Consider the following 12,181-nt stretch of genomic DNA (forward strand, 5'->3'; position numbering starts at 1 on the left):
TATTTTCCAAAAATATAAAAACAACAAAAAAATTACAAAAATACGATTTTACAGAATTTTAAATATTTTTACGATTTTTTTGATTTTATTTACAGAAAATACGGTCTTTTTATGTTGTAATCTTGTTGATTTTTTGTTATTTGCATGTTATTTTTTGTTGTTATTTTCATGTTACTTTTATATGGTTTTTTTGTTGATTTTATGTTGTTTTCGTGTTATTTTTTAAAAAACCGTAAAAATGTAAAAAAAAAAAAACATTCTTTGAGCGTAAAAATGTAAATATTTTACAAAAAAAAATAGTGCCTTATGTAATTATTTCTTTTTTTTAGCCAAAAAATTAATTTTTATTAAACTAAATCAGCTATCAAGATAGCTTTCAAATCAGCAGAGACAAAAGTCTCGCGAAAAACAGAAATATAACTAGAAGAACGAGCTAAAGTACTTAAAATAAAAGAATTTTAATAATAGTTTATTGCTATATTTATAAATATTATATAGAAATTTAAGGTAGTGGATTTTTTTTATATAAAGAAAAATAATTTTTTTATTAATAGGTAAATTAGATATAATTCACGAGATATTGTCATCGAAGAGAATCAACAAAAATAAATTAATCAAACTACATTAAATAATTAAATAAATAGAAATTTATATAAGGTACGTAGTGGAATTAATTAGTATATAATTTTAAAAAACAATTAATTGTGTTTACAAATGAATTATTGAATGAATATATATGAATATGATCGTGGGGCACATATAATCGATATGCTATTTATATATATTTATATAAAGTCAATTGGAATATATATTATAGCAAAATACGACATAAGTAGGCTCTCTGTAAAATATGCTTTCAATTGGCAATTACTGACCAAATTCTCTATACATAATTTTATCTTTGAATAACCAACTGCTACTCAATTATTAGCATCCTCATCATCACTACTACCACTACTACTATTATTATTATTCCCTACCTTTTAAAATATACCTTTTATTATTTATACATATATATATATATATTATTGAGCTTACAGTCATTTTAAAAGGGAGATTTCTTAGTCTAATTTCTTTTTGTAATCGTATACGTTATTCTATTTAGGTCCACTTATAAATTTTTTAAAAAAATTCGAGTACGTAGTTTTCAATACCAAACGCGTACGCAATAATTAAGTAATTGTTTAAATCTTATTTTCGACATTATTATAAACTATTCAAAAAAATTTAAATATTTACAAAAAATTTTCTTAAATAGTTATAACGTATATGATTTTTTTAAAAAAAATAAACTATAAAACTTTCTTCAATGTCGAAATAGATAAAAAATTTACCAAAACGACCCTTAAAATAATTTACTAAAGGAATTTCCTATATTAGTTTTGTTGTGGACTTATTAATTATAAAGTATGTATATTTATACATATGATTTTCAAATTAAGTAAGAATTTGTTAATTAATATTCTTGCAGCAATATGGGAATTAAATTTAGCACCAAATTAATGCTTTAATTTTAGATTTTATTATTTGTCTTTTTGGGTGTATATATGTTGATTTTATTATATTTTGCTTCAGTAGATATACATATCACACAAAAAATTACGAGGTTACTATATTGGAATTATTTCTTTCCTTGTATTAAGAATATGACCAATATATTTTTGACACTTTTTATATAATTTTATTAAAAAAAGAAAAGTAAAGAGAAAAAAAAGTAGCCTCATGCAAGCCTAGCTCGATCTACACATATTAATTGTTAGTTCAATTTTTAATTGTATTATTATTATTATTTAAAAAAGAAGAAGAAGAGAAGAAAATAAAAGGTATATAGCTAATTATTGCTGTCCAACCCTATAATCATAGAAGAAGTAAGAATAAATAAGTATAATTAATTAAGAAATTTGACAGAGTGATTATTCATTATTTAAGACTATATTTAATCTTAATCTATGTCAAAGAATAAGTTTTCATTACCTACATTTATGATTAAGACAGCCAAAGAGTTATGCTTAATTTTAAAATATAGTATTCTAATTTCCATTCCCATTACATTAATATATATACCTATTTTCTTTTCAATTACTACATATATATGTATCTAAAAAGTATTTTTATAGATAAAATGTAGTTATTTAACAGTTTTTGTTAGTTTAATAGAATATTTTAAAAAATATTAAAATATTCTGTTAAATTTAACGTTAGTAGAGTTAGTTTTATAAATATATGTAAATGTTAATATTATTTATTTTTAATTAATTTAAAAATATATAAAATATTAATATTATTTGTTTTAAGTTAATTGAACTTATACTAATTTTAGATTAATTTAAATATAAATATAATATATTATTTGTAATATTGTTTTTTATTTGTAATTTTTAATATTGAGATTGTGCATGTTCAATTTTAATATTGTTAAATTTTTAAAACATTAAATATTATTTTTAAAAAAATTGAAAAATTATTAAGTAATTTTTCCTTTAATTTATAAAATTTTTAGAATACACATAATAAAAAAAAATTAAAAATATAATTAAATATACGTGCGATGTACGTAACAATAACCTAATATATATACAAAAGTTAAAACGAATATATTTATGTATTTTTTTAATAAAGATATTTAATATTTATACAATATTTTGATTCTTATGTGTTTATAATCAAAATTTTTGTTTGAATATTTTATTTAAGAAAATTAAAATTTAATTAAAAGTGTCACTTTTAATTTTTAATGTGGTTCAATATATTTCAATGCGTTTAAATTTATTTAAATTATCTTCATATAGAGTAAAATTATTTTTGAACACAAGGGAAATGTATAGATCATTCCAAGCATTTTTTTTTTAAAGAAATTATATTATTTTAATTAATTTTATTGGGCCACGTACCATTCTAATGTTTACAGTTATGAAATATTTTATTATATAAGTAGTTATTTTTTTAATAAGTGGTAAGTAATTGTTTGAATTTTATTGACACTATAAATTATTCTTAATTTTCTCAAAATTTACAATAAATCTTAAATAGCTACAGCATATATCATTATACGAATAAAAAAAAATACAAAACTTTTGTGCATCCGAACGATTCTTATAAGGGATGTACTACACCATTACTTATAAGTATATTTTGGAGTAATTATTTTCTTAATGTCACTTTTAAATAGTTTATAAGCCAAAATATAGTGTTGACAAAATTAAGACAAAATTTTAAAACTAAGAGTGAAGTGGACTAAACATACAATCAGGGCCGGCCCTAGGCATAGGCGGGCTAGGCCCGTGCCTAGGGCCCACACTTTCCGGGGGCCCAAAATAAAAAAATAAAAAAAAATTATTAGGTTTTTATTTAAGTAAAATTTAAGTGTAATATAAACAACAAATATTTATAGTTTAGTTGGTTGAGGTGGAGGACATAATGTAATTAAAATGAAACTTATTATTTTGAAATAAGCAAACAATAATATAATGTAATTAAAATGAAACTTATTATTTTGAAATAAGCAAACAATAATATTATATATAATTATAGTATATATATGTGTAACATTTGTAAAGGGATATATATTCAAAGAAATATGTATCATTATATTGATGGATGATCATGAAGCCAATAAAGATTTCTTTGGCGTAAGAAATACAAACAATCATATATAATTTTTTTTTTTTTTTGGATATATTAGTCATATCGTGTGAGGCACTGTTAAATTAGATCTCACTGTAATTTTTATTATTACAGTTTTACAAGATGAAGAGAAAATACAAATAAATCACAACAGAATACAAAGACAAAAAACAGATCCTATGTGGCTTCGCCTCTAGTGGATCAAGATCTGGTTGTTAGTTACAACCGAAATTGTAACTAACTTCCAGATCTATGATCAACCCTAAATCTACATGTATTTAAAGGGTACTAGAGCCATACCAGATCTCTCAGTTGAGAGATACCAGAAAACTCGAACCCAGATTTCCAGATCTGGAAGCTTCAGCTTCAAACCTCAGTGTTCCAAGTTCATGCAAAGAAAGAAAAAGTGTTAGTGAGTGAGAAATAAGAAAATACAGAGAGATAAACACATAGAAAGAAAAAGAGAGACAATCTGAAATACCAGTCAAAGTTCTGTGACTTGGATTTCTCACCTTTTGTATCAATCTTCATCAAATAGTGCAGATCTGTAGATCGTCTTCAAGGCGAGCTCAAAGAGGACGTACCCCTGATTTAGGGCGAACCTCTATAATCTCTGGTGTTAATTTTCTAACCCTAACCTAATGATCTATGTTCGATATTTGTATGTGTGTGTGTGTGTTGTTTCTGGGGTGATTTTCTGGGTTAGATCGATCAAGAGATCGAGGGAGATCTCTGGTTCTAGGGTTTGAGAACCAGAGAGAAGGCAGAGAGAAAGAGAGAGAGTTTGAAACTCTCGAAGGTTCGAAGAGAGAAATGAGCTAGGGTTTGCTCTGAACTCTCTTGGTTTTATTCGAGTAAGAACGACAGATCGTTTTTGATCAAACGATCTGTCGTGCAGGTAAGGAACGACAAGTTCCTTTGTCGTGCAAGTGGAAACGACCAAATCTTGGTTGTCGTGTGAATTGATATATTAATTGATTTAAAGGACAATTCTGTCCTTGTCGTTTTAACTGTGAGCTTGAGTTGGTGTAGGTTAAACTTGGAATTTCACCAAGTAAATTCCTACAGTGGTATCAGAGCTTTGGTTCAAAGCTTAAATCAACTCAAGAAAGAATCAAGAAAGTGATCAAGACTGGGAGAAGAAGAAGAAACACAACAAGAAGTTGTGGACAGTGGGAAACCTGTGGAAATTCCACAAACTGATAATAAACAACTCTTTCTAAACTCAACTCAATTTAATTTTGATTTTTCTAACATGAGCAATATCAAAGTTGACATTGATCGTTTTGATGGATCTGGTGATTACAGGATCTGGAGGAGAAAGATCAGATCCCTGCTGGCTCAACAGAAACTACTTAGGGTTCTTGAAGACCCTATTGAATGGCCAGAAAACACTTCAAAGATTCAACAAGAAGAACTGTTGGAAACGACCCTTTGGAATCATAATTTTCAACCTTTCTGATGCCATTATCAGATTGGTTGACAAAGAAGAAACACCAGCTAAAATTTGGAAGAAACTTGAAGAGCAGTTTCAACAAAAATCCCTAACTAACAAGATCTACCTAAAAGAAAGGATCTTTGGGTTTAAGATGAGTCACACTAAAACCCTAGATCAGAATCTTGATGAGTTTCTCAGAATGCACATTGAATTGGCAAATTCAGGAGAGAATGAAGCTCTAAGTGATGAAAATCAGGCAATAATCATCTTGAATTCATTGCCTGATTCATACAGAGAGGTAAAGACAGCAATCAAGTATGGAAGGACTTCAATCACACTTGATGAAGTCATCTCTGCCCTAAAATCTAAAGACTTAGAGATGAAGAGTGAAAAATCCAATTCTGGACATGGTGAAATGAACCTAAGTAGGGGAAGGCCATCTCACAAGAAACCCTACCATAACAGGGGTAGAAGTAATAGTGCACATCATCATAGAAACTCAAACAAAGGGAAGAATAGATCACCATCAAGAGATTCTGGTGATTCTACAGGGTGTTTCTATTGTGGAAAACCTGGACACTACAAGAAAGACTGCTATTTCTACAACAACAAATACAAGAACAAGAAAGGTGGAAGGTTTCCAGAGAGATCAGATCAAAACAGGCAACAAAATGACAAGCAACAAGAAGCAAACTACTCAGATGGCTATGATAGTGGTGAAGTCTATGTTGCATCTACATCTTTCAAAGATGACTGGATTTTGGATTCTGGGTGTACCTTTCACATGACAAATTCTAGGGAAATCCTAACTGATTACAGAAATTCTAATGGTGGCAAAGTAATTCTGGGAAATAACAATACATGCAATATAGAAGGCTCAGGTAATGTCAGTTTTAAAATGTTTGATGGAATTGTCAGAACTCTAACTGGTGTAAGGTATGTTCCTAATCTTGCTAGAAATTTGATTTCTATAAGTGTTCTAGATGACATGGGTATTGTTAGCAAAATTGAAGCAGGTTCAATGAAGCTAAGTAAGGGTGCTATGACAATAATCAAAGGCCACAAACATGAAGGATTATACTACTTAGATGGAGAACCAGTGACTCACTGCAACAATGCAGTCACTAGCAATCCAGAGGACCTAAAGGCTGTTCTATGGCACAGAAGGCTGGGGCATATCAGTGAGAAAGGCCTACAGATCATGAGTGATCAAAGGCTACTGGGTAAGGACAGAGTAAGTAAAGTGGATTTCTGTGAATCATGTGTCCTAGGTAAACACCATAGGTTAAAATTTAAAACTGGTATTCACAAAACTAAGCACATATTGGAGTATGTTCACTCTGATCTTTGGGGACCAGAGAAAACTCCAACACATGGTGGAAATGTGTATTTTATGTCTATTGTTGATGACCATTCTAGAAAAGTTTGGGTATTTTTACTTAAACATAAAAATGAGGCTTTATCTAAATTCATACAATGGAAAACCCTAATGGAAAATTTAACTAATCAAAGGGTTAAAACCCTAAGAACTGACAATGGCTTAGAGTTTTGCGGTTGATGAATTTAACAGGTATTGTGGCTCTGTTGGAATTCAAAGGCACAGAACTGTGAGAATTACTCCTCAACAGAATGGGGTAGCTGAGAGAATGAATAGGACCTTGATGAACAAGGTCAGATGCCTATTATTGCAATCTGGACTCACTAAAGGATTTTGGGGAGAAGCTGTGTTAACAAAGGCACTACCCGGTGAACAGAAGTCCATCCAGTGCCATTGAATTCAAGACACCAGAGGAGATCTGGTCAGGTAAGCCTCCTGATCTCTCAAACTTAAGAGTATTTGGATGTGCAGCCTATGCACATCAGAGTGTAGGTAAGTTAGAGCCTAGAGCTCTGAAATGTGTGTTCCTAGGCTATCCTGAAGGCACTAAAGGCTACAGACTATGGGTAAGAGAGAAACAAGGGTTTAAAGCTATAAACAGTAGGGATGTTGTTTTTAAGGAAGATTTATTTCCTTGTATTACTAATAATAATGCAATATCTAGTCCTATTCTAGACACTAACCCTGCAGGCACATCTGTGGACATGCAAACAAGGAACACTCAACCTAATACTGTTCAGGTGGAACCAGAACAGGTGGAAAATACTCAGGGAGATGAAAACTTGGTAGGAAATGACCAAGTTCAGGATGACAACATTCAGGTGGAACCTATTACTGAAGAAGGACAAGAAAATGAGGAAATCCAAGACTACCAACCGACCGGAGATAGAACTAGAAGTGGTTCCTAGACCTACACGGAGATTCGGCTTCACGGCTTGGGAAGAAGTGCTAGCCTATGCATTTTTACGTGCTATGGGAGTGGAAATGACAGAACCTAAGACCTATGAAGAAGCTATGACTGATAAAGATGCCAAGAAATGGTCCAAGGCAATGGATACAGAGATGGAATCTCTGAGAAAGAACAGAACCTGGATACTAGTAAAGAAACCTAAAGGAAAGAGCATAGTATCATGCAAATGGCTTTTCAAACACAAAGAAGGACTCACTGAGACAGATCCTAAGAAGTTTAAGGCAAGACTAGTGGCTAAGGGATTTACACAGAAAGAAGGGATAGATTTTAATGAGATATTCTCACCTGTGGCTAAGTATAAAACCATCAGAATTATACTTACCATAGCTACTCAATTTGACCTAGAAGTTGATCAAATGGATGTAACTACTGCATTTCTACATGGGGAACTTGAGGAAGAAATCTACATGCAACAACCTAAAGGATATGAGGAAAAAGGCAAGGAAGACTTGGTTTGCAAACTGATTAAGTCCCTGTATGGACTTAAACAGTCACCAAGACAATGGAATAAAAGGTTTGATGAGTTTATGATCAAGAAAGGGTTCTCTAGAAGCTATTATGATACATGTCTATACTACAAGGGCACTAAGATTGATGAAGTCATCTACTTACTGCTGTATGTAGATGACATGCTCATTGTGAGCAAGGAAAGGACCAGGATTGACCTAATGAAAGGTTGGCTAAGGGAAGAATTTGAGATGAAGGACTTAGGCAAGGCTGCTAAGATCCTAGGCATTAACATCTCTAGAGACAGGGAGCATGGAACACTAAGGCTACATCAGAAAAACTACATTAAGAAAGTCTTAGAGAATTTCTCTATGACTAATGCAAAGCAAACTAAACAACCTATGACCAATCAGTACTATCTAAGCAAAGACCAATGCCCTAAAACCACAGCTGAGAAAGAATCTATGAGTGAAGTGCCTTATTCTAGTGCAGTGGGATCAGTGATGTACCTAATGGTTAGCACCAGACCTGATTTAGCCTATGCCATTAGTGTACTAAGTAAGTACATGGCTAACCCAGGTAAACAACACTGGGAGGCTATGAAATGGTTACTAAGATACTTATTGGGATCTACTGAAGTAGGATTAAACTACAAAAGGAGGGACAACAGCAGAATGATCACTGGGTACAGTGATGCAGACTATGCAGGTGACAGAGATAGTAGAAAATCTACCTCTGCCTATTTCTTTACTCTATGGGGGAATTGTATCAGCTGGAAAGTACAACTACAGCCTGTTGTAGCATTATCTACAACAGAATCTGAGTATGTAGCTGTTACAGAGGCTATTAAAGAAGCTATTTGGCTTAAAGGACTACTAGAAGAACTTAAACTACTAGATGAAGAACCTATAATCTACTCAGACGACGAGTTGTATCCACTTGTGTAAGAATCCTGTCTTTCACGACAGAACCAAACATGTGGAAATTAAGTATCACTTTATACGAGATAAAGTGACACAGAAGGTCGTACAGATAGAGAAAGTTCCCACTGAAGAGAATCCTTCTGATATCGGTACTAAAGTGCTACCCTTAACCAAGTTCAAGCACTGCTTGGACTTGTTAGGGGTTGGTAGTGGTGGATGACCACTACCACTATGAGCTAAGACCCTTGAGGACGAAGAACTATGATAATAAACATTACAGAAGAGATCTAAGGTGGAAATTGTTAAATTAGATCTCACTGTAATTTTTATTATTACAGTTTTACAAGATGAAGAGAAAATACAAATAAATCACAACAGAATACAAAGACAAAAAACAGATCCTATGTGGCTTCGCCTCTAGTGGATCAAGATCTGGTTGTTAGTTACAACCGAAATTGTAACTAACTTCCAGATCTATGATCAACCCTAAATCTACATGTATTTAAAGGGTACTAGAGCCATACCAGATCTCTCAGTTGAGAGATACCAGAAAACTCGAACCCAGATTTCCAGATCTGGAAGCTTCAGCTTCAAACCTCAGTGTTCCAAGTTCATGCAAAGAAAGAAAAAGTGTTAGTGAGTGAGAAATAAGAAAATACAGAGAGATAAACACATAGAAAGAAAAAGAGAGACAATCTGAAATACCAGTCAAAGTTCTGTGACTTGGATTTCTCACCTTTTGTATCAATCTTCATCAAATAGTGCAGATCTGTAGATCGTCTTCAAGGCGAGCTCAAAGAGGACGTACCCCTGATTTAGGGCGAACCTCTATAATCTCTGGTGTTAATTTTCTAACCCTAACCTAATGATCTATGTTCGATATTTGTATGTGTGTGTGTGTGTGTTGTTTCTGGGGTGATTTTCTGGGTTAGATCGATCAAGAGATCGAGGGAGATCTCTGGTTCTAGGGTTTGAGAACCAGAGAGAAGGCAGAGAGAAAGAGAGAGAGTTTGAAACTCTCGAAGGTTCGAAGAGAGAAATGAGCTAGGGTTTGCTCTGAACTCTCTTGGTTTTATTCGAGTAAGAACGACAGATCGTTTTTGATCAAACGATCTGTCGTGCAGGTAAGGAACGACAAGTTCCTTTGTCGTGCAAGTGGAAACGACCAAATCTTGGTTGTCGTGTGAATTGATATATTAATTGATTTAAAGGACAATTCTGTCCTTGTCGTTTTAACTGTGAGCTTGAGTTGGTGTAGGTTAAACTTGGAATTTCACCAAGTAAATTCCTACAGGCACGTAATCAATTAATTAATAACCTACAAATAAAATTTACAGAAATTAAATAAAATTACAGTATTTAACATTTTCCACATATGCATTATTGTATTTTTGAATTTTTGAGTCCATTAAAAATAATTATTGATGAACAATGTAAATTATTCCCCAGGCCAAACTTTGTAATAATAATAAAATAATTTTATGTAAAATTAAATTTAGAAAATAAATTACTTTTTAAGTTAATTACGCACGTGATAATTATTGAATAATTTGGAAACCATTTTTAATAAACTGATAAATTTAAAGACACGATAATATTAATTATTGGGGTGACAAAAATTCTAATATAAGAGCCTAAAATTAATAATGTTGTAATTGTGAATTGAGATTATTATTACTAGCTTTGTTATATATTCCTATACATTATATATTTTCGTAATATATATATACTCATATAGTGAGAAAGATTGTGACCAAACAAACTTGGAAAAGAATCTATCGAAATTAAAACCAAAATTTATACATATATTTTTTCACATGCCAAAAATATATGGTGAATATTCCCAACTCAACTATATATAACTTTTTCTTTTTTATGTGAATATATAATTTGAGTGGTCAAAGAAAATGGAAGAAGGAAAGTATATATATATGATGTGATGTGATGTTCTAAAACAAGTTAAGTGGAGATAATTAATTTATTTATTTTTCTTTTTTTTTTTGTGAAGTAGAGAGTACTATATGGTAGTACTACTTAACACTCACTCTACTCTATTCTATTATTATAAGACTACAATAATAATGATAATAAGTATATATAGTTAGTACTTTTAACTGTTGAAACGTCACTTGTGACTTGTTAGGCACTCATAATTTACTATAACATTATTAATTAATTATGAGAACTAAATTTTAAGTTTCTTATTATTAATTAAAATATAAAACACTACACTAAACCTAATTAATTTCTTACTTTTGTTTTTTTATTTCTCAATTATTACTATATTATAACATATATGTGTATAGATTCTTTTGATTTGGCAGAACCATAGTATAGCATATATATGGTGATATGTGTGGTTAGTTGAGTAGTAATAAAAGCCAATGCATATGAGTTGGATGTGTTCCCCCTCTTCTTCTTGTTTGGTACTTATAAAAAAATAATACTAATAATTTCTATACAAATATATGCATTTCTCAATTTAATTTCCAACTATTGTTAATAAAATTAGTATTCTTAAATGACATCTTAATGACACTCACATAATAATACAACATATTACTATTAAATTCTATCAATTATTATTGTTTGAATCTAATGTTGAATCGAACACTACTAGAACTAATCAAAGAATTAAAATACCAAGTGATAGAGATTAATAAATATGATTTTTACTATTCGAATTATATTACCGCTACTATATCATATTCTTCAAATATTTCATTTTGTTAAAAATTCTCCATAAATTATTTTTATTATTGAGTTTTGGTACTTCTGTTACTTTTGTCCAAGGCTGACGTTGTATTTATTGTGTAAATGTGGCTAGGATCAGCTAAGGGTAGGGCAATAGGGGCCCACGCCCAAGGTCCCACCCAAACTTAAAAAAAAATTTAACAAAAAAATCTTAATTTATTTTTAAAAATACATTATTAAAAATAAATTACATTCAATATTTTATTAAGATGCAAGATCTAATTATACTTTCAAAATACTATATTTTAAATTTTTACCATTATATACAAAAAATATAAAAAAATTATATATAAAAAAGACGTAATTAGAGTTTTTGGTGTAAGACCCCCAATTAACTTGAGACGTATATGTATCATTGCTTTGTGTATAATTTACAATATATATATATATTTTTTTAAAAAAAAATATGATTTGGTTAATTCCAAAGAAAAAATTATAAATTTAAGTTTTAGGTAAGTGTTAAGTAAGTGTAGCTATATAGTGTGTGTGTGTGTGTTAATTGGGTAGACAAGTTTGAATAAATTGTACCTACTTACTTACTACCTTTGATTCCATGGCATGGACTGATTAACTAACTACAACTAGTAATAGCAAATGCTTGTTATTTTCCAATAATTAATAATGGCTAATTACTACTCACCACTACA

This window comes from Cannabis sativa, chromosome 8, assembly GCF_029168945.1.
Source record: "Cannabis sativa cultivar Pink pepper isolate KNU-18-1 chromosome 8, ASM2916894v1, whole genome shotgun sequence".
NCBI classification, from domain to species: domain Eukaryota; kingdom Viridiplantae; phylum Streptophyta; class Magnoliopsida; order Rosales; family Cannabaceae; genus Cannabis; species Cannabis sativa.